General features: G+C 36.4%; 1 long non-coding RNA gene across 1 annotated transcript; it reads right to left on the reverse strand.

Moving 5' to 3' along the window:
* Positions 1-3,391: 3,391 nt before the first annotated feature.
* LOC132423636 (uncharacterized) lies at positions 3,392-24,548 on the reverse strand. Its single transcript, XR_009519022.1, has 3 exons — positions 24,198-24,548; positions 9,010-9,119; positions 3,392-4,327 (listed from the first exon to the last, which is right to left on the reverse strand). It is a non-coding gene; the product is annotated as an uncharacterized lncRNA (long non-coding RNA).
* Between the last annotated feature and the right edge of the window lie 38 nt (positions 24,549-24,586).

The raw sequence follows: 24,586 nt of genomic DNA on the forward strand, positions 1-24,586 counted from the left end.
ATGAATTGGGAGATTGGGATTCACATATATACACTAACCTGTATAAAATAGATAACTAATAAGAACCTGCTGTATAGCACAAGGAATTCCACTTCACTGTACAGCAGAAACTAACACAACAGTGTAAAACAACTATACACCAATTAACAACAACAAAAAAAGAACAAAAGCTTCCATCAGCAGTTGAATGGATAAAGAAGATGCTTAACCCTGAACTGCACAAGCACACAACATATTCAAAGCAGCCTAGCAAAGGTTCCAAAAACTGAGATGCTACTGGAACTATCACTCACAGAACATAGACAGTCTGAAGCAAACCGAGTGGATTATCTGTTAAAACAATCAAACAATTCAACATATGCTATCTCTTTTAAAATAGAGACATAAATGGGTTAAAAGTTAAAGGATGGAAACATAGTATGCAAACACTAATCAACAGAAAAATGGAGTGGCTATATTAATATCAGACAGAATAAACTTCAAGGACTATTACCAGGGGTGGGAGAAAAAAAGATATTATATAAGAAAAGAGTGAATTCACCAAAAAAAAAAAAATCTTAAATGTGTATGCACCTAACAAGACAACTTCCAAAAACTTAAACACAGATAGAACTGAAATGAGAAGTAGATAAATCCATGATTATACTTAGAGGTTTCAACATTTCTCTCACAGTAACTGATAGAAGTAGACAAAAAATCAGTACCAATACAGAAAACCTAAACACCATTATAAACCAGGTGACATAATTCACCTTTACAGAACACACTCTACCTAACAACAGTAGAAAACAATTTTTTTTAAGTGCACATGGGATATTCACCATGATACACCAAATTCTGGGCCATTAAACAAATCTTAACAAATTTATAATAATTGAAATCACATAAAATATCTTGTTGAATCATAATGGAATTAAATTAGAAGTTAGTACAAGAAAGATATCTAGTAAATGTACAAATATTTAGAAATCAAACAACACACTTCTAAATTACCCATAGGTCAAAGAAAAAGCCACAAAGGAAACTAGGGGGAAATGAAATGAAAATAAAACTACAACATATCAGATTTTGTGGGAGGCAATTAAAACAGTGGTTCAAATGGAATTTATACGATTAAATGATTATATTGGAAAAGAAGAATGTCTCAAATCAATAATATAATTGTACACCTTTAAAAACTAGAAAAAGAAGAGCAAAATAAACTCAAAGCAAGTAGAAGGAAGGAAATTATTAAGGTAAGAGCAGAAATCAATTAAAATTGAGACTAAAAAAAAAAAATCATACTCAAAAAAAAAAAATCATACTCAAGAGTGAAAAGCTAAAAGCTTTTCCTCTAAATCAGGAGCAAGACAAGGGTGTTCACTCTCACCACTTTTATTCAACATAATATTAGAAGTCCTAGCCAGAGCAATTAAGCAAGAAAAAAGAAATAAATGCATGCAAATTGGAAAGGAAGAAGTAAAACTGTCACTATTTGCAAATGACATGATATTACTCAAATTCAGTCAAGTTGCAGGATACAAAATCAATGCATAAAAATCGGTTGTGTTTCTATACACTAATAATGAACTATCAGAAAGAGAAATTAAGAAAACAATTCCATTTACAATTACATCAAAAAGAATAAACTACCTAGTAATAAATTTAACCAAGGAGGTGAAAGACCTGTATATGGAAAACTATAAGACACTGATGAAAAAAACTGAAGAAGACACAAATAAATGGAAAGATATTGCATAATCGTGGAATTAATCAGAAGAATTAATATTGTTAAAATGTCCATACTACTCAAAGCAATATACAGATTCAATTCAATTCCTATCAAAATTCCAAAGGCATTTTTCACAGAAAGAAAACAAATAATAGAGAAAATTAATGAAACCAAAAGCTGGTGCTTTGAAATGTTCAGTAAAATTGATAAACCTCTAGTCAAACTGAACAAGAGTAATAGAAAGAACATGAGCTACTAACATCAGGAATGAAAGAAGGGACATCACTACTGATCCCACAGACATTGAAAAGATAATAACAGAATTCTAGGGAAAACTCTACGTCTATAAATTTGATAATGTAGATGAAATGAACCAATTCTTTGATAAACAAACTATCAAACCCACACAGGAAGAAATAGATATATTTCTATTAAAGAAATTGAATTTGTAGTTTTAAGCCTTCCATAAAGGATACTCCAGGCCACATGGTGAAGTCTATCAAACACTGATAGAAGAAATAACAATTCTACACAATCTCTTCCCCAAAAAGGGGAGGCAATACTTCTCAACTCATTTTATGAGGTTGGCATTAAATGATAAAACCTGATAAAGACATTACAATTAAGAAACTTTCAAACCAATATCCCTCATGAACATAGATACAAAAATATTACAAAATATTAACAAATTGAATTCAACAGTATATAAGAGGGATATGTCACAACCAAGTGGGGTTGCTCCAAGGAACGCAAGGTGTGTTCAACATTTGAAAAGCAATTGATGTAATTTACCATATCAACAGTCTAAAGAATAATAATCACATAAACATCTTACTGGATGCAGAAAAAGTATTAGAATAAATTCAATATCCATTTATAATAAAAAATCTCAGCAGACTAGGAATAGAAGGAACTTCCTTAATCTAAAAGGAGGTATCTATGAAAAACCTACAGGGAACTTCACACTTAATGATGAGACTAAATGCTTTCCCCCTAAAATTGAGAACAGGGAAGGAATGCCCTCTCTTACTACTCCTAGTCAAATGGTACTGAAAGTCCTAGCCAGTATAATAACGCAATAAAAAGAGGTAAAAGACATATACTGCGTGGGCCAAAATGTTTGTTTGGTTTTTTTCTGTAAGATGGTTCTGGTAGCACTTAGTTGTCTTTAACTTCATTCGAAACCATTTTATTAGATTGTATGTGACAGCTGTCATACCAGTGTGCATTTAAAAAAAGACTTATCAGAATTGGTGAATTTTCGTAGAGCCATTTTTTAAAAATTTATTTATTTTATTTATTTTTGGCTGCATTGGGTCTTCGTTGCTGTGTGTGGGCTTTCTCTAGTTGTGGTGAGCGGGGGCTACCTTTGTTGCAGTGCACGGGCTTCTCACTGCGGTGGCTTCTCTTGTTGCGGAGCTCAGGCTCTAGGTGCATGGGTTTCAGTAGTTGTGGCACATGGGCTTAGTAGTTGTGGCACATGGGCTAAGTAGTTGTGGCTCGCAGGCTCAGCACACGGGCTTAGTTGCTCCACAGCAATGTGGGATCTTCCTGGACCAAGGCTCAAACCCCTGTCCCCTGCATTGGCAGGCAGATTCTTAACCACTGCGCCACCAGGGAAGCCCTGTATAGCTATTTTAATATTGAAGATGGAAGAAAAAAAGCAACATTTTCAGGATATTATGCTTTATTATTTCAAGAAGGGTAAAAATGCAACTGAAATGCACAAGAAGATTTGTGCAATGTATGGTGAAGGTGCTGTGACTGATCGAATGTGTCAAAAGTGGTTTGCAAAGTTTCGTGCTGGAGATTTCTTGCTGGACGATGCTCCATAGTCGGGTAGACCAGTTGAAGTTGATAGTGATCAAATCGAAACAATAAATGAGAACAATCAACGTCATACCACGCGGGAGATAGCCGACATTCTCAAAATATCCAGATCAAGCTTTGAAAGTCATTTGCACCAGCTTGGTTATGTGAATTGCTTTGATGTTTGGGTTCCACATAAGTTAAGCGAAAAAAACCTTCTTGACCATATTTCCACATGCGATTTTCTACTGAAACATAACGAAAACGTTCTTTTTTTAAAACAAGTTGTGACGGACGATGAAAAGTGGGTACTGTACAATAATGTGGAACGGAAGAGATTGTGGGGCAAGCGAAATGAACCACACCAAAGGACGGTCTTCATCCAAAGAACGTGATGTTGTGCATATGGTGGGATTGGAAGGGAGTCCTCTATTATGAGCTCCTTCCAGAAAACCAAACAATTAATTCCAACAAGTACTGCTCCCAATTAGACCAACCGAAAGCAGTACTCGACAAAAAGCATCCAGAATTAGTCAACAGAAAACACATAATCTTCTATCAGGATAACGGCAACACCTCATGTTTCTTTGATGACCAGGCAAAAACTGTTACAGCTTGGCTGGGAAGTTCTGATTCATCCTTCGTAATCACCAGACATCGCATCTTCGGATTTCCACTTATTTAGGTCTTTACAAAATTCTCTTAATGGAAAAAACTTCAATTCCCTGGACGACTGTTAAAGGTACCTGGAACGGTTCCTTGCTCAAAAAGATAAAAAGTTTTGGGAAGATGGAATTATGAAGTTGCCTGGAAAATGGCAGAAGGTAGTAGAACAAAAGGGTGAGTATGTTGTTCAGTAAAGTTCTTGGTGAAAATGAAAAATGTGTCTTTTATTTTTACTTAAAAACTGAAGGCACTTTTTGCCCCACCCAATAGATTAGAAGGTATGAAACAAAAATATTTTTATTTATAGATAACAAAATTGCCCATGTCGAAAATTTCAAAGAATCTACAAAAAATCCTAAAACTAATAAATCAGTTAGCAAGGTAGCAGGATACATACCAATATACAAATCAATCTTATTGCTAATACAACAATTGAAATTTGAAATTTTAAAAATACCATCTACAATAGTACCAAAAATAAGTGAAGTACTTAGGTATAAACTAACAAAATATGTGCAGAATCTATATGCTAAAAACTACAAAAGACTGATGAGAGAAACAAAAGAAGATCTTAAAAATTGCAGAGACATACAGTATTCATGAATTGGAAGATTCAGTATTATTAAGAAATTGTTTCTCCCCAAACCAACATATAGAGTCAAGGCCATCACCATCAAAATTCCAGCAGGACTTTTTTTTATAGATACAGACAAGCTAATTTAAAATTTTATATGGAAAGCCAAAGGAACCAGAATAGTTTAAACACACACACACACACACACACACACACACACACACACAAATAGAAAAAGAACAGAGTTGGAGATCTCACACCACCTAATTTCAAGACTTATAGACAGTATGATAATGTCAAAAAGATAGGAATATAGATCAATGAAATAGAATTGAGAGTCTAGAAATAAATCCTTGTATTTATGGTCAGTGGATTATTGACAAAGCTACAAAAGAGTTCAGCAGAGAAATTATGGTACTTTTAACAAATGGTGCTGGAACATTTGAACATTTAGAAGCAAATAATATATGTATTATATATATATATGTATATGTATACACATACATAAGAAATATAGATCTTGATCAATATCCCACACCTTATACAAAATCAACTCACAGACCCAAATGTAAAATCTAAAACTAATAAGATTCTAGAAAAAAACATAGCTTGCAGTCTCATCACAAGAAAAAAATTCTCTATGTCCAGTGACAATGTTTACTAGACTTATTGTGGTGACAATTTTGCAATACATACAATTATCAAATAATTACACTGTACACCTGAAACTAATATAATGCTATGTGTCAATTATACCTCAATTTTTTTTTTTTAAAAAGGAGCTTGCTCTTCTGTATCTGAGGATCTGAGGAGCCTTCCCCAATACACAAAAACCTTACAATTACCTTACCTGGAGCAGATACCTCACAAAAGACAGGATGCCCATCCTCCTCAAAACCTATCCCAAACACCCACTATTGCCATTAGACCCATAACAAGGGTTAACTTTCAGCATGTTCTGGTGGCCTGGAAGTGGCAGCAGTTCTCTACCTATAACTGGTGCTGAGCCCAGGTTCCTAGATTTGCCCCTTCTTCCAGGGAAACACTACTTGCTCTTCAGAGTGAGTATGGACCAAGATAATCTATATATTATGTCTTCACTAAACACCTATTATAAAACAGGCTGGGGTATGCATAGTTCCCATCTCTGGCCTTGTTTATTATCAGTGGTTATATAATCCTTTGACCCACAGTTTCTGGCTCCAGTTGAGGACCCAAAGCTGAAGTACAAAAACAAACTCCAGCTTGGAAGAGAAGGTGGAAAAGTTTGTTCTCACAGAATTTGTCCCCTTGACCACTGAAATAACCAGCCTAGATTCTTAATTTTTATTCATTGCTATCAGTAAATATTTATTAAGTAATTACAACAGATTTATTGGGCAAGTAAAGCAGGTCATGTGCTATGCAATCATGAGAAGACACAAAACCAGGGTCCCCAACCCTACATAGTCCATTCTAGATGAAGAGTAAACATACACCTTTATGTTTTCACAGATTGTGTTTATGGAGCAATTCCAAACTCTCTTCATTGGGCGACATGCCTCTGTGTGACTAAATTTTCTAGGCTTGGGCAAGGTAGCTGGGCAGAGAAAATCCCCTAAAACTCAAATTATTTCTAAGGGAAGTAGGGGTTGTACTTATGCTGGAGGAGGACAAAGATAGACTTTGAAATAGCACATGATTAGCGCTTAGAGTCCATCATCATGGAACTGATCTCAGTAAGGTAAGGGTCTCATTGCTTGTACTACCCCAAGTCTCCAACTGCCCCACTAGCAGGTATTGTTGGTGACAAAGGTAAAATGCAGGATTGCAGCCCATCATTGCTGTAAGAACTACTCAGACTTTCCTGATTTGAGTTAGCTGTTTCTTTAAGCAAAAAAAGAAAAAAGGAATTTATCATATGCTTGAATAATAATGTATAAAAGAAAAAGGGGATGGGAAAGAAGAAATGTTTAGGGGAAAGAGGAGGACAAAGGGATGAAAAAGTAGAGAAGAGATTAGGAAAGAGAACATTATACTATAAGTTCATTGAGGCCATATACCAATACCTTGCACAGTGCCTTGCACTTAGAGAGGGAAATGCTTATTCAATGAATGAATGAATGAATGAATGAACAGGAAAAAGGGGAGAGAAATGAGATATATGAATAAGTTTTAACTTGTAAATAGCTTTAGCTCTTTAAATATTAAGCAAACCTGTTTTTATATAAAAAAGGACAACACCAATGATACTCCTTCCCAGCTCCTCCAATCAGAAATGTGCACTTTCTATTGCTTATCCTCTATTAATATGAATCAGCCATATAGCCTACCCAGCTCCCTTTATGACCAGGATGTTGATCCCAGAGATAGGGCCATGGAACAGAGCAGGATTGACAGATGTCCATTAGGCTCAAACCCACGGTTTGGTTTTTGGTGGAACTGTACTCTCAGCCAACACAAGATGGAAATGAAGGCTGAATACTTATTGACAATAACTGACTACATACCTTAGTGGGTACACACGAAAAATAAACCAGAGGTATAAGATGAAATTCTGCGCTTCCAATCCACAAATCTAAATTTCACAAAAGGTTTTGATTGTTAATTGCAAAATAAACCTATCTGCCCACGAGGACCCTTGGAAAAGAGTGTCATTGACTGCATAATACATGTAAATACTTTGCTTATATAACCTTAATTGTCTGGCTTCCTGAAAAATGAAGGAATTTAGTTCAGAGACACTTGAGCTCAGTATCTAAGGACTGCTTTCCTTCTGCTTGGAACATAGAGATCCTTTATTTCAACAGCTAAATCCCAGCCATTTGCTAAAGATGACTCAGTGCCCAGGAAGTTCAGGAGAAAGTCTCAGAGAAAGAGAAACTGCCTCTGCCAATGCCTCATTTCTCCCACCAATATCTATATGCCACCTAAGTATCACCCATGTGGTCTGAAAGCTATCAAAGAGAAACAATGCTGACAGGTCCAGAATCAAACAATAGTTACCATATGTGTTTAAGGAGAATGCTTCTATTGATAGAGCCTGAAAATTACCTCTCAAATAGTTTTTGAAGCCATGGTGTTGAAAGACATTGGCTGAGAATCTGGAGCCAAGTGTTTATTGAGCTTATCTTAGTCCATATTCACTCTACAGAGCAAATAGTGGTTCCTGGAAGAAGGGGCAAATCTGGGAACCTGGACTCAGCACCAGTTATACTCAGGGACTTCTACCACTTCCAGGCCACCAGAACATGCTGAAACTCAACCCTAGTTATGGGTCTAATGACAATAGGAGTGTTTGGGGTAGGTTTTAAGGAGGATGGGCATCCTCTCTTTTGTGAGGTGTCTGCTCCAGGTGAGGTAATTGTAGGTTTTTGAGGGAGAAAAAGACTCCTCAGATACAGAGGTACAGGCAAGGGGGACTAAGAGTGACTCAATATTCTCAGCTTTTTTTGAGTCCAGCCAAAACTCCTCATTTCAAGTTTTAGGACGTCATTCCTTTCTGACTAATGACCTAATGTTCACATGGAACACTTTGCAAGGCTGTGAATTCAACTGATGTAATTCTGCAATCTGCACAATTAAATTTTGCATTTGATTTTCAATAATATCGGCCCTGTGACTATAAAAAAAAAAATCATTTTAGGGCTGCTGTGGAAGCTCTCTGGTCCTCAGATCAAGAATTGAACGAAGAGTTTAAGGTCCTGAGATTTTCATTTTCTTTCTGTAAGGACTCACTGTACTCAGAAGTATCTAACCTGCAGCAAGGTCCTTACAGTGATCACTACTGCCACTTGAGTCAGGTGCAGCAGGCACTTGAGCCCCCAAAGCACATGCACTTCATCACAGTCAACACGTGTGGTTATTTGATTGTGATGCTGCTGAATGTCGTGTATAACTAGCACTGCATCTCCCCTTGGCAAGAGGCTCAGACCAAACCAACAACAGAAAGCAATCTTTGAGAGTTTTTCTCCTAGAACTACTCCTAGTACCAATTTCTATTTCAGTTAGGGTTCAGTCAGAAACCACACAGCACTTCAAACAGAGGAAGCATAATATAAAGAATCGTTCACTTGGTGAAAAGGTGATTAGCTACTAAAAGAGCGGAAGAGAATTTTATGGGAATAGAGATGGCAAACACAGACTACAGCTATCACTCTTAAGGCCAAGGGAAAGGTAAACAAGGAGGAAACTTCAAAATGTAGAGAACGGCTGTACCAGGCTAAGATTCAGGCCTCTAAGGGGGAAGGCTCAGAAACATGTCACCCACCGCTAGGATGAAGAAGAAAGCTTCTGGAGGACATTTACCAGCTGGAACCATGGGAGCAATCCACCACCACAAGGAATACCGCCAGGGCCAGCTGTATGCTGATTCATTCACTGTCATGTGGAGAAAAAAAATCAAGATAAGTGCCTCCTTCTTCAGCTTTGAGAATCCCTTCAGCACACTCTTCACCCCCAACTGGCCAAACCCAACATCTGGCAGAGAAAAAAATGTAGTTTGCAGAGTATAGCTCGAGGATCATAAAGTAGGACAAAGAAAGGTAGATTTGGAGCTAAAGGAAAATAAATTAATAACTGGAACACCTGAATACAGAGACTAGGAGTAAAGATGGAGAGAGATAAACAATTACAAGATATACTTGGGAGGCAGAATCACTTGTACTTGATGTCGAGTCCTTTTGGAGGTGCGTTAAAGGAGGACTCAGGATGACTTTCTCTTAAGAGAGAAGGGGAAAACTGGGGATATTCAGTCTTGTATCAAATGAGTTTGTTTGGTGGGGGAGGTGGGGAATTATGAATTACATCTTGGACATATTTCATATGTTTATGACAGAGGTCAAAATGGCAGATAGATGGCAATGCAAATCTTGAGGTTGGCTTAAGATAAAAATGGGCATCAGCATGTGGTTGTTATTTAAGGTCATAGGACTAGATGACATCACTTACAGAGAAACTGTAGTTAGATAAAAGGGTCAAGGAATGTGCTTGTGAAGCTCCAACACTTAGAAATCAGGGAAAAGATGAGGAGTCAGTAAAGGAGACAGATTAACCAGTGAGAGAAGCGAAAAAAATCAGGAGAGTTTGGTGTTATGGAAGCAGAGTGAGAAGTGGTTCCCCAAAAAGTAGTCAGTTCTGTCAAACACTAATTCTATTGGATTTAACGAGATGAGTTTTAATGGGTAGAGGAAGAAAAAGAGAAAGGAACAGAGAAGTGAGTTGTAGCAGGAGGAAATGTTGAATCAAGGTAGGACTTTTAAACTGAGCTGTCTAATATGGGAACCACTAGTCACAGGTAGTTGTTGAACACTTGAAATGTGACTATTGCAAAACTGAGATGTGCTATAAGTGTAAATAATGTATCAGATTTTTAAAACTTAGTACAAAAAAGTATAAAATATCTTGTTAATAATTTTTATGTTGATTGCATGTTAAAATGATAATATTTTATATATATTGGGTTAAATAAAATATATTACAATTAGTTTTACTTTTTCTTTTCACTTTTTTAAGGTGTCTATCATAAAATTTTAAATTACATATGTGGCTCACCTTATATCCCTATTAGACAGAACTGTATGAGGGCATGTTTGTATGCTAATAGAATGAGCAGTGGAGAAGCAGAGATTGATGCTGTAGAAAGAGAAAGAGTAAGGAAAAGAAGGAAGACATTAATAAGCTTTAGTAGATAGGGAGGAATGGGGAAACAATAATAGATTGATGGACAGACAGAAAGACAGGTGTACACAGGCAAATATTTGTCATAGTCTTTAAACAGAGACTATTCATTCTTTTTAAATGGCCATGAAGCATTGATAAACACTTATCAAGGTCTAGGTTGCAAATAAAATCTCAGTATGCTTCCAAAGGTACAGATCATATTGCAAGAAAACGAGAAATTAATAAGAAAAAGGTAGCAAACCCAATCTAATCCCATGAACATTATAAAACAGTTTTCTAATAACTCTTGGGTTAAAGTAGAAATCAGTGCTAAAATACAGAATGTTTAGAAATTTAAAAACACACCACATTTCAGAACTAATGGGATACCACCAAAGCTTAACTGAAAGAAAAATTCAGAATTTTTAGTGATCTGATTAACACATAGAAGACAAAGTAAATGATTTAAGCATTCAATTCAAGAAACTAAAAAGAGAACATCAAAATAAACCAACAGAGAATAGGAGAAAGAAACTAAGTAAAATAAAAGTAGAAATTAATTAACTTAGAAAGCATAGCAAAACTGCATAGACCTGATAAATAAAACAATAGTTTTGTTCTTGTTTTATCTTTGAAAACTACAACATAAAAATCATTAGTAAGTAGAACCAAGAAAAAGGGAGAGGAAATAAAAACACATACAATGAGAAAGGGAATATAACCAAAAATAGATTTAAATTATAAAATTTCCAACATACGCCAATAACTTAGAAAATCTACATGAAATAGACACACTTTGGAAGATATAAATTACTAATATTGACTCTTGAAGAGAGAAAATTAGCCCAATAATCAGAGAACTTGAAAACGTACCAAAAGTTCTAACTTCAAAACAAGCATTGGTTCCAGACTGTTTTACCAGAAAGTCCAACATATCTTAAAGAACAGATAATTCCTGAACTATTTAAATTATTCAGATAATAAAAATTAGGACAAACTTCCCAATTTACTTTATTAAGAAGTTTATCCTGACTACCAATGCTAGCAAAAATAAAATAAAATAAATCTTGTGTCATTTTCACTAATGAATAAAAATTTTTAAATCCAAAGTAAACTATTAGTAAGTCTAATTTATCAGACTTTTGACAGCAAGTAACAGAAACCCTGATCCAAATTATCTTTAACAATATGGGTATTTCTTGACTCAGCAGGAAGTCTTGAGGTAGAATAAGTTTCAGGATGGGTTGTAGTTCAATCATGTTATTAAGAATCCAGATTTTTTTCCCATCTTTCTGCTCTGCCACTCTTGGTGTGATGTCATTCCTGGTCTTTTATAAACATGACTGCAATATTTCCAAGCAGCCAGGCACAATTCTCAGAGGAAGATGAAAAAATGACTCCCTTTGGTTTTCACTTAGGAGCAAGGACACTTTTCCCAGAAGTTGCCCTAGTGGATGCCACGTCTCATTAGAAAGAGTTAGATCAAATGCCTGTCCCTGAACCAATCCCGATTAATGGCATGGTTTTGTTTTAGTCTGTAGCATCAGAATCCCCTGGAAGACTTATTAAAACATATTATCGCAGGGTCCAATCCCCAGTTTCTGATTCAGTAGGTCTGGCGTGGGGCCTGATAATCTGCATTTCTAATAAGTTCCCAGGTAATGCTGGATTATCTTGGACCAATTAGGACTATCTCTGGAGCTGGAGGTAAGGTCAGCTTCCCCGAGGCACCTGGCTGGATGGAAGATGGATAGATACTCGCTTAGAACTGTGGCTTACATAGCATCTTCAACAAGGAGAAATAAATTAGTACAGAAATGGCAGGACAGAGGAAAGTTGTTTTAGGCTTCCAAGAGTGGTGAGCTGTGGGAAGGTAAATATATGTGAGGAAACTAATGGAGTAAAGTTTGCTTGCAGGTTTCTCTGGTGCCATCTCTGAGCTAAGAGTCTGTCTCCAGCAAAAGGAGAATTTATATACTGTCTTTAGGAAGAAAGAGGCAGGTTTTTCTGACTTTGATGTTTCTTAATTGCCTTCAGCTCAAAATAATTTTTATGTCAAAGAAAGAGGCATATTTTGAGGTGACATTCTGGTTTCCTTCAGTTTCCCATTTGAAACTTTATCTTCGGAAAATTTCATACATATATTTTTTTAAATAAATTTATTTTATATTTATTTTTGGCTGCATTGGGTCTTCATTGCTGCACACAGGCTTTCTCTAGTTGCGGTGAACAGGGGCTACTCTTCATTGCAGTGTGCAGGCTTCTCATTGCAGTGGCTTCTCTTGTTGCAGAGCATGGGCTCTAGGCGCACGGGCTTCAGTGGTTGTGGCACGCAGGCTCAGTAGTTGTGGCTCACGTGTTCTAGAGTGCAGGCTCAGTAGTTGTGGTGCACGGGCTTAGTTGCTCTGCGGCATGTGGGATCTTCCCGGACCAGGGATCGAACATACGTTTCCTGCTTTGGCAGGTGGATTCTTAACCACTGTGCCACCAGGGAAGTCCTGGAAAGTTTCATATGTTAAAGGCTGAGTTAGTCACTGCAGAAAGACTTGAGTTAGATGTTGTGAGATAAGAGATCAAGCCAAGGAGAAGAAAACCATAAATTGGAACAAGCAGAAAAGAACAAATCTAATTACATTGTCCCATATCTTAATTAATCAGTCTCTTAGTCTTGGGAATAGGTCAGTCCAGTTAAACAGTTGTGTTTCACTTAAGGAGTCAGTGTTGCAGATGGGCCTCCACCTAAATTTGGCCTCTGTACGTGCAAGCAATCAGGTATTTAATGAGGCATTCCTATGGAAATGTTTTTAAAAACAAATTTTAATGACAGGAGCGAATTATAAACTAAATTTTTTAGTCTGGAGGGCAGCCAGTAAAGACTATATCTAGATATGGGGCTTCATTTGATGGTGGAGTGAGGATGGCAGTGGCAGTCTTTGATGAATTTCCTGGTTTGTAGTTTGAATGCCTATAATGTTGGTGTTGGGTGTTCTGGCAAACTTTCTGAGTGGCCTACATAGCAGCAGGCATGAAGGATGTCCATATATCACATTTGTTGTGGTGATTTCTCTGAAGTTCATATCAATTCATCCAGCTGCAACTTGCAGTGCTTTGGAAAAAGGGCAGTTGTAGTTCTTAGTGATTCCAAGTGTAGAAGGTTGGGAGAAAAATTGAAAACAATAATTTGGAGAGCTGTAGCCAGGTGTTGGAGGAAGCTTGAAGAATTCAGGATCCAGTACAGTTTATAGGTAAATAATAAAATCTCAAAGACAATGAACAGGGCTAGAATCTAATATCCACAAGAGTGTGCCACTTTTTCTAGCACTGATAATTTTTCTGTCTACAGTAAGACAAATTTGTTTTCAAAATAAGTCTAATCTCATTAAATTTGGCCTGATTACTTATGTAAGTGCAGCAAGAATCATGACTGACCAAGGGTCTTTTGAGTTTGCTTTGCTGGAACTTTTCATAAGGAACCTCAGATTTGGGCTTTTAAAAGCATCTCAAGGCTAGGAAGCCAAGTCAAGGAGTCACCACAAGACTTCGCCTGTAACACCTATGGATTTGGGTGAATTCCTCTCTTCTTAAGGTCCCAAAAGTATTCTGAGGTTCCTGGGCCTGCCAGGTAGCGATCTCCCTTACTCACTGTGAGGTGAGAACACTATAAGCAAGACACAAGTTGGTTTTTCAAAGTGGTCTTTATTAGCTCATTAAAGTCAACCTTACTTCCTTAAAGCTATCTGGTCAGATCTGATTCTATGCATCATTCTCAAATATGACATTCCAGTCAAAGCCTCAGTAATATAACCAATGCTTCCAATTGTGTCCTGTTATGAGGAGAACAGATTCTTATTGAATTTATAAAACTAATTAAACTGTCACAAAAATAAGAATATTCAGTAAGCTTTTCCAAATTCTGGAGGGATCAGGTAGGGAGAAAAAGTCATTGTTTCACCTTTGTCCACACGTTTTCCTAACTTAACAAGTTGCTGTAAGTTAGAGATAGCTAAGAGAAAAGAGGAGAACATTTTCTTAAATCTGAAAAACAAAATATTAAAGAACCAGCAATGTTCCAAACAAAAACTCATAAAAATTATAATCATCCTCATCAGTTCATTCAGTGCCATGTAATTGTTATTATGTTTAATATTGGGTTTGCAGTTTTATGAATCCACCAATTTTTCCATTAGAGTTCTGAAAATTCATACCCAGTACAATGGTGTGATATTAAAAGTTATCAGAATTCTGTATTCTAGAGTATTTGTCAGGTTCCTTTCCATTAATCTCTTTGAGGACAAGCAATTTTGGATCATAGCTGCTTGCAAAAGCTTTCAGGAAAGCATCAGAGTAAAACAATAACTGTGAATGACAAAAGACTTAAAAATAGCCATGGTTAAGGATCTAATAAGAGTTCATTTATATACAATAGACAAGAAAATTTTGTTATTTATGTGACATACATTTTAAGATGATAACTGGAATTTGACTATAACATTATACCAGGACATTTCAGATTGCTAAGATTCCATACAATTTCTGGAACACTTACATTAATAATATATATCCACACAAATATAACCCAGAAAGGCCAAACATCACTTCTTACTTGACTATGCTTCCCATGTAATTTGACATACCAAATAAGCCTAAATAGTTTAATATCTCTCTTTTTATAAGGAGAGAGAACAAATCTCTTGAGATATTCTGGGGCTCTCCAAAAAATTCCCAAAGTTAGTTCAAGGTCAACAGACTTCATTTAGAACTTGATTTTGGGAAGTTTGTCAAAAATGTCAAAGGTTTAAAACACAGGATTAAATAGGATCACAGGTAATTGTGACATGATTAACCAAAGTGACAACTAAAGATTTTGAAGGCAAATACAGAACATTACGTAGCTGTTAAAAACAAATGAACAAAAATCCTTAGCTCTTTTAATATTGAGAAAATTCAGTTTTTGTTAAGTAATCAAAGCCCTGTTAAAGACAACAATAAAGCACAGAAAATAGATAAGACCAAAAAAAATCAAAAAAACAAAACATGGTATCCTAGGTAGGATTACTTAAAAGGTAAAGAAAGTTTTATAGTCTCTTATTAAGAGCAGACCAATAATTCAAGAAAACTTTGTCATTTTAACAGAGAAATAAAATTAAATTTTAGTTTTGCATAGGGACACTACTGATTGTGAAGCTTATTTTTTAAATCCTTATAATAATTTCATTTAATTTTTAGCCAGCTTGATTACATAAGATAAAGTTTTCTCTCTCCTTCTTTCTCTTCTTCCCAACTCTCTATAACCATTTAGTTTTTGTCCTTTATTCTCCTCTTTTTAAAAAAATTCTGAACCAACTTTAAATAACCTCTAAACTAGGACAAAATTTCTTTCCATTTTCCTTAACAAAAACACAACTTTATACCTCATATCTTTTTTTTTAATCAAAATCATATCCTACTTTACTTGTATACTTGCATGCATAGTTTTTGTTATTATTATTTCTAGTACTTTTAGTTACATGTGTTGATCTAAATTTTTAACTCTTAGTAATGCTGATTTTCAGTGAAAACTAAGAATCAGGCAATTGTGAACTGTTTGTCACATACTAACTTCTGTAGTAAACTGGAAAATTTATAAATACATCATTTCATAATTTCTAGATGCATATGAATTTCTTAATAGACTTCTTTTTTTCAGTGTGGCTAGAAGAATATGTTATTAACAGACCTAACTATCTCTTCTCTCTCTGTAATAAGAAGCTAAAATTAGATATGTTTAGCATTTACTGTTTCAGTATTTTATCTTACTTGGAAATGACCTAGATATTCAATGAATATCATCATTTAATTTAATTTATTGTAACTAAGGATTCAAGTTACCAAAAATATTTTGGAAACTACGTTTAAGCAGACATATTTTATAAAACAATCATTGTTGAAAATGAATCACATATATAAAATGAATATATATATAAAAAACCACAAACATCACGGAAACAAAGTATCTAAAAAGTTAAACATGTGGCTTTTCTCTCTCTCTCTCTGTTTACTTCTGTGCTTTACAAACATTAAACAATTTATTTTTATTATATTTTTGTTCTTAGATTATGAATTCATAATTTTATAACTAAATATGTAATAGAGACAACATAAGCCCATTTGACTAGTCTTAATTTATATAAGCACTTTTTTAAAGCAAATTAAATAGAGCTCTTTTACAAGTTACTTTTGGCAATACCATCTGAAGGTAGAAAAGTATCACATATACATAGCATACATACACAGACATACATAAAGATACAGATGCAAAGAGAAACCTTACCGTTTTCATTTGCAAATTTTGGCCATAAGACATGTACGAGAACACAAAACTCACTAGTTTATAAAAGAACAGTTGGATCCAAATTGTGTTTCTGGCAGATGGAACAAGTTAAGGTTACCCACTCAGATCACTAAAGATTTTTTACTAATATTTGTGGAAAAGACTTTTAGCATTTGCATTTGCCCTTGACAGGTAATCTTACGGAGGTTTATGGGCTAGATTTTGGTCAAGGAAGCTTTCATAGCAGTTCATTTTTAAAAAAGCTTCTTCTTACTTTTTACTTTTTTTTGTATATAGTCTAAGGTAAGAGTCCAACTTCATCCTTTTGCATGTGGATGTCCAATTTTCCCTACACCACTTGTTGAAGAGACTATCTTTCCTCATCAAGCGGCCTTGGCCCCCTTGTCAAAGATTATTTGACAATATATGTAACGGTTTTTTCTGTGTTGTCTATTCTATTCCATTGGTCTATTTGTCTGTCTTTGCCAGTAACACACTATTTTGATACCTATAGGTTTGTAACATGTTTTGAAATAAAATAAATAAATAAGACCTCCAACTTTGTCCTTCTTTTTCAAGATTATTTTGTCTAATCAACATCCCTTAGAATTCCATATGAATTTTAGGATGGATTTTTTCATTTCTGAAAAAAATAACTTTGGGATTTTGATAGGAATTGCACTGCATCTATAAATTGCTTTGGGTAGTATTGGCATCTTAAGTCTTCCAACCCATGAAATTGGAATGTCTTTCCATTAATTTGTATCTTCTTTAATTTCTTTTAGCAATGCTTTATAGTTTTCAGTGTAGACATGTTTTAAACTTTTTATTTGTATAAATTTTTAAAGGTTACTTTCCATTTACAGTTATAACAAAATATTGGCTATATTCCCCATGTGTACAATACATCCTTGAGCCTATCTTACACGCAGTAGTTATACTTCCCACTCCCTCACTCCTATACTGCCCCTCCCCACACACACTGGTAACCACTAGTTTGTTCTCTATATCTGTGAGTCTGCTTCCTTTTTTGTTATATTCACTAGTTTGTTGTATTTTTTAGATTCCACATATAAGTGATATCATACAATATTTGTCTTTCTCTGTCTAGCTTATTTCGCTTAGCATAATACCGTCCAAGTCCATCCATGTTGCTGCAAATGGTAAACTTTCATTATTTTTTATGGCTCAGTAGTATTCCACCATACATATATACCTCATCTTTATCCAGTCACCTGTTGATGGACACTTAGGTTGCTTCCATACCTTGACAATTGTAAGTAATGCTGCTATGAGCATTGGGGTGCATGTATCTTTTCAAATTACTGTTTTGGGGATTTGGGGATATATACCCAGGAGTGGAACTGCTGGGTCCTATGGCAGTTCTATTTTTAAGTTTTTTGAGAAACCTCCATACTGTTTTCCACAGTGGCTGCACCAATTTACATTCCCATCAACAGTGTACAAGGATTCCCTTTTCTCCACATCCTTGCCAACATTGATTATTTGTGTTCTTTTTGATAATAGCCATTCTGACAAGTGTGAGGTGACATCTCTTTGTGGTTTTGATTTGCATTTCCCTGATGATTAGTGATGTTGAGCATCTTTTCATGTGCCTGTTGGCCATCTGCATTTCCTCTTTAGAAAAATGTCTCTTCAGTTCTTCTGCCCATTTTTTAATTGGGTTGTTTGTTTGTTTTCTTTTATGTTGAGTTCTATGAGCTGTTTATATATGCTGGATATTAATCCATTATAGGTCATATCATTTGCAAATATTTTCTCTCATTCAGTAGGTTGTCTTTTCATTTTGTCGATGATTTCCTTTGCTGTGCAAAAGCTTTTAAGTTTAATTAGGTCCCATTTGTTTATTTTTACTTTTATTTCCTTTACTTTAGGAGATGGGTCCCCAAAAAATATTGCTACATTTATGTCAGAGTGTCTGCCTATGTTTTCCTCTAGGAGTTTTGTAGTATCCAGTCTTGCATTTAGGTCTTTAATCCACTTTGAGTTTAGTTTTGTATAAGGTGTTAGAGAATGTTCTAATTTCATTCTTTTACATACAGCTGTCCAGTTTTCCCAGCACCACTTATTGAAGAGACTATCTTTTCTCCACTGTATATTCTTGCCTCCTTTGTCGTAGATTAACTGACCATAAGTGTGTGCGTTTATTTCTGGCCTCTCTATCCTGTTCTATTGATCTATGCATCTGTTGTTTTTGTGCCAGTACCACACTGTTTGATTACTATAGCTTTGTAGTATAGTCTGAAGTCAGGGAGCCTGATTCCTCCAGCTCCATTGTCCTTTCTCAAGATTGCTTTGGCTATTTGGGGTCTTTGGGTCTCCATACAAATTTTACAGTTTTTTGTACTAGTTCTATAAATAATGTCATTGGTATTTTGATAAGAACTGCATTAAATCTGTACATTGCCTTGGTTAGTATGGTCATTTTGACAATACTGATTCTTCCAATCCAAGAATACAGTGTATCTTTCCATCTGTTTGTGTCGTCTTCAATTTCTTTCATCACTGTCTTATAGCTTTCAGAGTACAGGTCTTTTGCCTCCTTAGGTAGGTTTACTTCTAGGTATTTTATTTTCTTTGGTGCGATGGTAAATGGAATTGTTTCCTTAATTCTTTCTGATATGTTGTTGTTAGTGTATAGAAAACACGGTATATTAATTTTCTATCCTGCAACTTATCTGAATTCACTGATGAGCTCTAGTAGTTTTCTGGTGGCATCTTAGGATTTTCTATGTATAGTATCATGTCATCTGCAAACAGTGACAGTTTTACTTCTTCCTTTCCTATTTGGATTCATTTTATTTCTTTATTAAATAAATATTTTATTTCTTTATACCAAAAAGATCATACACCATGATCAAGTGGGATTTATCCCAGGAATGCAAGAATTCTTCAGTATCTGCAAATCAATCAATGTGATACATCACACTAACAAACTGAAGAATAAAAACCATATGTTCATCTCAATAGATGCATAAAAAGCTTTTGACAAAATTCAACACCCTTTTATGATAAAAACTCCTCAGAAAGCAGGCATAGAGGGAACACACCTCAACAAAATAAATTCCATATATGAAAACCTCACAGCTTTTCAACAGTGAAAAGCTGAAAGCATTTCCTCTAAGATCAGAAATAAGACAAGGATGCCCACTCTCGCCATTTTTATTCAACATAGTTTTGGAAGTTTTAGCCACAGCAATCAGAGAAGAAAAAGAAATAAAAGGAATCTATATAGGAAAGGAAGAAGTAAAACCATCACTGTTTGCAGATGACACGATAGTACATACATGTTTTAAATTTTAAACACAAAAATTCCAAGTGGTCACTCATAATAAAGTACCTTGAGTTGTTACTTTAACTTTATAATCATTGAGCTATTGTTGCTTACTTCAAATCTGTTGTTTAAATGCAGGAATTATTACCTCAGGAGTTGGAGACAGAAACTGTGCTAGAAGACAGCTTGAACCACAACCAATTCACTCTTGAAATAAATGAGGTCTATATACAGAGAGAGCTGATTATATAATGGAGAATTCTCCAAATTAACTTCTATGTAGAAGACCTTTTTAAAAATAAAGGATAAGTAATTAAAATGTGCCAATCTGCAGCTAAGGTATATACATTATTAAAACTCAACAGTGACTGCAGCAATTGTTTATGATTTAGACCAGCATCAAGATTTGTCTAAGAGTACTGTATCACTAACATTGCTTGGAACAGCCAGATCTTGGTGATAATAGCAAGCAGGTTAATATTATTATTATCATTGTCACCATCTTTAAATTCTCAGAAAATTCATAGCTTGATTGCCTGTACCTGGGGAGGACTTCTCTCACCACCCAGCTTTAGTTCACCCTGGCATTAGGCCTCAAAGAATTTAAGTTTGGGAGCTAGCAGGCTATTAGTATCCTGTGTAAAGTATCCTTTAATGACTAGATAGGTTATCTTGCACCCTTCAGCATCAGTCATCTGCTGCTCTGCTTCTAGAGTTCCTGCCACTCTCCACTCTTCTCCTGGCTGTCTCATGGCTTCTGCTTACTACCTTACCTGACCATCTTTCAGCTTCTACCCCTACTGTGAACTGCTGTCTGAATATGTTTTCTTGCATTCCAGCCACCCAAAGAAGATCCAATAATAAGGCATTGTGTACCAGGCCCCCACAAGCTGTTAGGCAGTCTGTAGGGTGATTGCCTTTGAGCCAGACACCCAGTCCTGTGCAACCACTGATGGCAAGAGTGGCAGGGCCATGTGGTCAGTTTTCCTTAGGAGGAGTCTGGGCAAGGCAGGCATTCAGATTGGTTCCTCTCCAAAACACTTCTTTTTTTTCCCCTTTTTCTTTCTTCTTCCCTTTCCCAGCTCCTATGAATTCTTTGCTCTCTGGTTTCTCTCTTTACCTTTCCCCTCCTTCCTCTCTATGACAATCTCTTTCTCTCTCTCTCTCTCTCTCTCCCTCTCCCTCTCCCTCTCTCTCTCTCTCTCTCTCTCTCTCTCTCTCTCTATATATATATATATATATATACACACACATACATACATACATACACACACACACACACACACAGATATGAAGCTTCACGAATTGATATTCACTGCCCACTCTGTAAAAATCTTAATTTTTTTCCTTTAGAGCATCAGGCCTTTTATGCTTAACTAAAAGCAGAAAAAAATTGGTTAACTTAACTCAACATCCTTTAAGCAATTCCAAATTGGCTTTTGGTTTTTATTATATCATGCTTTAAAATCTAATCCTTTAACCATTTATGAGTAAATTTTTCCCCCAAAAAAATCATAATTTGTGAAACTTACTAAACAGTCTCTTTCAGTGTAAGCAGTAAAATTTCAGGAAGAGTGCTTTATTTGAGAAAAGAAGTGTCAGAACTTACTGCTCCAAAGCCCCTCTGAGAACTATTCATCGTTTTAGCATTTTAAAAGCTGTTTTGTTTTCATTTTTACTCCCACGTATCCTATTGGGTTGGCCAAAAAATTCGTTCAGGTTTTTCATAGGATCTTATGGGAAAACCTGAATGAACTTTTTGGCCAGCCCAATACTTTGCTTTCTTTCCAGGTTGGAGGATATGATAGGGAGGAGTACCCACATTAAACATGATAAAGAAGAGCAGTGGAGAGATTATCAGCCCCACTCACACAGCAGGTTGATAGCACTGCCCTGATCAGCAGTTTCCTGTACTCCAATACCTCTTTCTATTTTTTTTTTTTTCTGAGAAGAAAATCAAATTTAACAAGAAAGCTTTATAAAAATTGTTTTAAAAACATCATCCCACCTTCCTAACATTAATTTCAAATTTTATATATCTCCTCCCACATGCATAAGAATTTTTACCTAGCTACAATTATAACCAGGGACACATTGCTCTTTTATTTCCAGCAGAAGGTAAATTTTATATATCTCCTCCCACATGCATAAGAATTTTTACCTAGCTACAATTATAACCAGGGACACATTGCTCTTTTATTTCCAGCAGAAGGTGGACAAGAAGCTTTGCTATGTGGCTGTAGGAAGGTGCCCAAACGCTTCTTCAATACTTTGTGCAATCTAGCTCCACACCACTATGTCTAACAGGTCACAAATATTTATCAATAACACATGGTCTAAGCTTTAGGAGTTCACAACCTAGTGAGAGAGGAGACAACCTAATGTACTGTTGTTCTTCCAAATGGCCATTGCCAATCCCTTCACCTTTTCCTTCAGTCCGTCCAAAGCAGTAAGGACAGAAGAGACTATCAATCAGCCAACAGTCAGAGCCCTCTGAAAACCCCTGCAAACCCTTCCTTCCTGTCAATCAGGAGTTAATTCTAAGGACTTCAAGTTCTCCCCAACCCTGCCAGCTGTCAGAAGACATTTTTTTCTGATAAAGCCTCCACCCTCTCTGCAACTCTCCCTTTTCCACATTCTGGTCTCTCCCTGGGATGCCTCCCTGGCCCCTCCTCCTTTCTCATGGCACTTCTTGCTTTTCCCTCTACAGTGGGGCTTAGCCCACTGTAGTTTAAGGTTGGAAGCTAGCAGGCTATCAGTATCCTGTGTAAAGTATCCTTTAATGACTAGATAGGTTATCTTGCACCCTTCAGCATCAGTCATCTGCTGCTCTGCTTCTCGAATTCCTGCCACTCTCCACTCTTCTCCTGGCTACTACATCTTCCTTCAGTGTAGTACAGAGGTTAAACTCAACTACCTACAAGAGTCAGGCAGGACAGTTGGTGTTCCTTTGACTTTGTCTGCATATTAAGTATATGGGAACATTCTCTACTTTTACAAAGAAACATGCTCTACCTTGTTCCACCTTGAAACATATGGCCTTTAGTCAACCTTTAACTTTTACAATTTTTGCCAGAGATAGGGTTACATTAGGATGGGACTCATTTTCCTCCTAATTCTAACCTAAGAAAAATAACAGGGCAAGAGTGTGGTTAAACTGCCAATAGACAATGTCAGTAAGTGGTGGGGCACAGCTTGGAGTCAAATTAGTTTACAGATTAAATTATAGTAGCTTCACAGAGTTTTCCAGAGTGGCTAAGAAATTTTTCCAGTAATCTTACTACAAGTCTTTGTTCAGAGGAGAACTTGGAAAGTATGATTAGCATGCCCACACACAAAAACATCACTATGATGAAAACAAATCTTAGTATGTGAGTCACTTCTCTTAACACTGCCCTGTGCCTTTTTTAAGCCTGAGGAGCCCCACCCAGAGAATTTTTCATACCTTTGGACTCTAACAATCTGGGACCCTCCCCTCCCCCCAACCCTCCATCAGCATTTACGTTTTTTTCGTAACTGTATGTACGTCTGCTTTCCCTGTATGAGCAGAGACTGTATCTCTTCTCTGTATCACCAGGTCTGGCACAGTGCCTAGCAAACAGTTGGCAAAGCAAGGGTTATTGCATAACCTACTACCATCATCCAAATAATAGCTACCATTTCCAGAGCACTTACTATGTAAACTAAAATAGTTGTGGAAACATATGCAGCTAATAACTGGTTGTTTTGGCCTCGAAGTTGGGAGCTCATCCCCAAAAAGGAACACTCTAGGCACAATGGCAGCAGTAACTACTTATGGTTTACCTACATTACCCTGGAGGCTTTCCCAGACCAGACCACCCAATAGAAGCAGCACCTCAGTTACCCTCTAGCACATAATCTTATTTTCTCTGAATAGGATTTACTACTGTCTAATATATTCTTGGTTAAATAGGTATCCCTCACTATAATGAAAGCTCCAAGAGAACAGTCATCTTGGCTACCTTGTGCTTGGCACATAGAAAGTAAATAAATGAATCTAAACTTCCCACTTCCTTGGGTGGCAGAGTTGACTTGCACACAATAGATCACAATATGTTTTAAAATTTATATTTAAACTTCAGGATAATTGTGTTGAATATCTTATGGTTCATAATGAACTCTGGGAGTGGAATAAAAATAAAAGTTTGGTCACATTCCCCCAAGCACTTACTGATATGGGTGCTGGAATTTTTGCTGCAACAAGAAAGCCACTTCCTCTGACGCAAGGTGCCCCACATGCTTGGGTCTTGCCACATCCTTTGATACAGAAATCAGGATGGCTAGGCTGGCTGGGGCGCTCAGGATGCCAGACGCTCACACTAACAGAGCGGGGAGTGCAGGGGTCGCCAGAACCCTCTGCCAGGAGTCGGCCGTGAGTGGGTGTGCAGGAAGGTAGCAGCGGATTCGTGTGGCTCCTCAGGGCGGCTGTCCGCCTTGGGGCTCCCATTCCTACTGCGTTCCGCTTCCTTTACTTCCAAAGCCCAGAACGCACCCCCAAGCCTCCAAACGGCGACGTCACTGAGTTCCCTGTCACGTGAGGAGAGAATGATAGTGTCCACA

This window comes from Delphinus delphis, chromosome 1 (genome assembly GCF_949987515.2).
Source record: "Delphinus delphis chromosome 1, mDelDel1.2, whole genome shotgun sequence".
Lineage (NCBI taxonomy): Eukaryota > Metazoa > Chordata > Mammalia > Artiodactyla > Delphinidae > Delphinus > Delphinus delphis.